Source organism: Anomaloglossus baeobatrachus, chromosome 2 (genome assembly GCF_048569485.1).
Source record: "Anomaloglossus baeobatrachus isolate aAnoBae1 chromosome 2, aAnoBae1.hap1, whole genome shotgun sequence".
Classification (NCBI taxonomy): Eukaryota; Metazoa; Chordata; class Amphibia; order Anura; family Aromobatidae; genus Anomaloglossus; species Anomaloglossus baeobatrachus.
The window spans coordinates 81,072,156-81,075,449 of record NC_134354.1 but is presented as its reverse complement, the minus strand read 5'-3'; the positions used below and the strand labels follow the sequence as shown (position 1 = coordinate 81,075,449).

The following is a 3,294-nucleotide window of genomic DNA, read 5'->3' as shown; positions in this document are numbered from 1 at the left end:
TGCTCAATTTGTGCCTGCATTTCCCATTTATTAAAGGGAACCTGTCAGCAGAAATTTCGCCCAAAACCTAAAAGATTCCCCCTCTGCAGCTCCTGGGCTGCATTCTAGCAATGTTCCTGTTGTTCTTGTGCCCCCTTTCTGACCAAAATAAAGACTTTATAAAGTGGTACCTTTTCCTATCCAAATCTTTTTTTTTTTTTTTATAGTCATGGGGCGGGCTTTCTGGCATCCGTTATTCTCCCTCCTGGTCCTTATTGCCGTCCCCCATCGCTCCTTTCCATAGCTGATGACACCGCCCAGTGCTCCTGCGGTCCCCGCATGTGCCCAGTGCCAGTCTCACGGGACTGAGCACTTAGCACAGTGTGACCGCTGGTGACCTGTGCGCAGGCAAGAGATTATCCATAATCTCGTGCTCGCGCTTTCCTCTCTGCCTCCACCGTTCTGCGCAAGCGCTGGCCATATGACCCCACGTCACCTCCCATCTATTTGGGAAAGATGGGTAAGAGGTGACGTGAGGTCATCTGGCCAGCGCTTGCGCAGAATGGTGGAGGCAGAGGGGAAAGCGTGAGCACGAGATTATGGGCGGGTACTTGCTGATGACAATCACAGCGCCGCCCATAATCTCTTGCCTGCGCACACGTCACCAGCGGTCACACTGTGCTAAGTGCTCAGTCCCGTGAGACTGGCACTGGGCACGCGCGGGGACAGCAGGAGCACTGGGCGGTGTCATCAGCTATGGAAAGGAGCGATGGGGGACGGCAATTAGGACCAGGAGGGAAAATAACGGACGCCAGAAAGCCCGTCCCCATGACTATAAAAAAAGAAGATTTGCATAGGAAAAGGTAAGACTTTATAAAGTATTTATTTTGGTCTCACATGGGGCAGAATAACAACAAGAACCTTTCCAGAATGCAGCCCAGGAGCTGCAGAGGGGGAATCTTTTAGGTTTTGAGCGAAATTTTTGCTGACAGATTCCCTTTAAGCATAATATTAAAGGGCACTTCATAGTGTTATTCTTCTTGTTCAGGTAAGAGATCAGACCAAAGAAGAATCCAAGTGCGGCTCCATGGGGAATGTTACAGCCGGAAGGGTGGGAAAGAAAACTTCCTGCTTGGAGTCGCTGACAGTCCTCTGCCTTCTCACGCACCACACACTTGTGTAACAGAGAAGGTCTGTGACCCCGATCTTCTCCAGGGCATAGGGAGTAACATTGTCCTTGCACAGTGAAGCCCTGGCCGTCCAATGCAGAGGGGACTGTACTGCTGTCATACTCAAGAGTTATGTACAGGAAAACCCAAAGAGGGAAACAAAAAATAAAATGAAGGCGGGAAAAATGGCTGAGCCGACTCTGCGAACCCTTCATTCACCGCATGGGTAAGCTGTCTTACAGGTCAGAACTCCACCTATCATACCAGAATTACATTTTCTTTTCCTCACCTCTAGTGATAAGCAGATCTGAGGATGTTCAGGCTTGTGGGGTTTGGCCAGATATTTTTAAACAAAAGTTTGGTTGGGACTCGAACTTGACCCTAGACCCCCTTATAAGTCAATGGAGACCTGAACTTGTGTGCTGTAAAATGGTAGTAAAGTAGCAACAAAGAATAAACATCCTCCAAAAATTAAGTATTACTTACAGCGAAGAAGGGCAAGAGTTGTACATCGCCCAGGCCAAAAACTAGTGCTCTAGCAGGATGCAGCTAAACCCCCACTAAGTGGAGGCATCACAGGTGCAGGAGGAGCAAATCACACACACACACACACACACACACACACACACACACACACACACCTAAACAAAAAAAGTGCAGGTTTGTTATAATCAATCATGCAAAAAAATGTTGAAAATAGTGATCCAAAAAATGTATATGAAGAAGAAAAAAAAACAAAAAAAAACAAAAACACACAACATGGAGTCATTAACAATGTCACTTTGTCCTGCAAGGAATGCAGCAACCACCCCTCAATCTTTTTTTTCTATGTACGGCCCATTCCCCCAGCTGAGTTTGAGACCCCCGCCCTAAACAATATTATTTAGTATCAAACAGCGTATGAACAAGAAGCATGAACATATCTATTGTGATATTTACCTGCCAAAATCTCCTAAAGGATGCCACATGAGTGTATCAGGTCCAGCGTACCCCCTATTTGAACATCAAGATAATCGGCAAAAATTGTAATTTATCAGGAGAGCGTTATATCATCAAGTTCTCAAGGATCCCTTATTGCGATGCTCTGCATTAACAAACTATTAGGCTGTGTGCACACGATGCGTTTTTTACCGCGGAAACGCTGCGTTTTGAACCGCAGCGTTTCAGTGGCAAATTGCATGCGTTCAGCTTTCCCAGCAAAGTGTATGGGAAAGCTGAAAAATCAGTGCACATGCTGCGTTTCTTTCCGCAGCGTTTTGGATGCCAAAAATCGGTGCGGAAAGAAAAGCAGCATGTCACTTCTTTTGTGCGTTGTGGCTGCGTTCTCTTCCCCCATTGAAATCAATGATGTGGGGTCAGAACGCAGCTACAACGCATGGACCTGCTTTTTTGTTGCGGTCCGCGGCCTTTGTCGGCACGCCAGAACGCAGGCATTTACCTGGAAGTGAGGTCAAGAGGCTTCCTGTTGACCTCACTTCCTGGCAAAGCCCCCGGTGTCGCCAAAGTGCCCGCCCCGACCCCCGACCCCCGACCCCCCTCCCGAAAATCCAACATGGCCGCGCGCACAGTAGCGCACCGGCCGCCCTGCTCCTATGATTTCTGTCGCATGTGCAATAACACATGCGACAGAAAACTGTTCCCCAGGCCCTGCCCGTTCACCCCCTATTCCCCCCGGTGTCATACATACCTGTCCGGTCGCAGCGCTGATCCCCCGCGGCCCCCTCCTCCTTCACAGTGCACGCTGGCCGGTCACATGAGCAGAGCAGCTGACAGCCAGCACAGTGTTCAGTGTGAGCTGTGCTGGCTGCTCGCACTCTGCAGCTGTGACCCGGGGAGAGTGGGTGCAGATTTTTGCACCCACTCTCCTCAAATGGAGGGTCTGCCCTCCTAGAAAATGGGGGATACGTTTCCTGAACGTGCCCCCATATTCTAGAAGGTCCAGAGGCGACGTGGGACATCCATATGGATTTCTGCGGACCCATTTTTTTTTATTAAATTGGAGAACAAGGGAATGATTTGGGGAGTGTTTTTTCTAATAAAACATTTTTTGTTGTCTTTTTTTGCTTTTGTTTACTGTCAATTAGTTATGTCGGGTGTCTGATAGACGCCGTGACATCACTAATTGCTGGGCTTGATGCCAGGTGAC

General features: G+C 48.6%; 1 protein-coding gene across 2 annotated transcripts in view; it reads right to left on the bottom strand.

Moving 5' to 3' along the window:
* Positions 1-3,294, bottom strand: part of ARL13B (ARF like GTPase 13B) — a 140,810-nt gene that overhangs the window by 107,081 nt on the left and 30,435 nt on the right. The gene's annotated exons all lie outside the window — the stretch shown is intronic.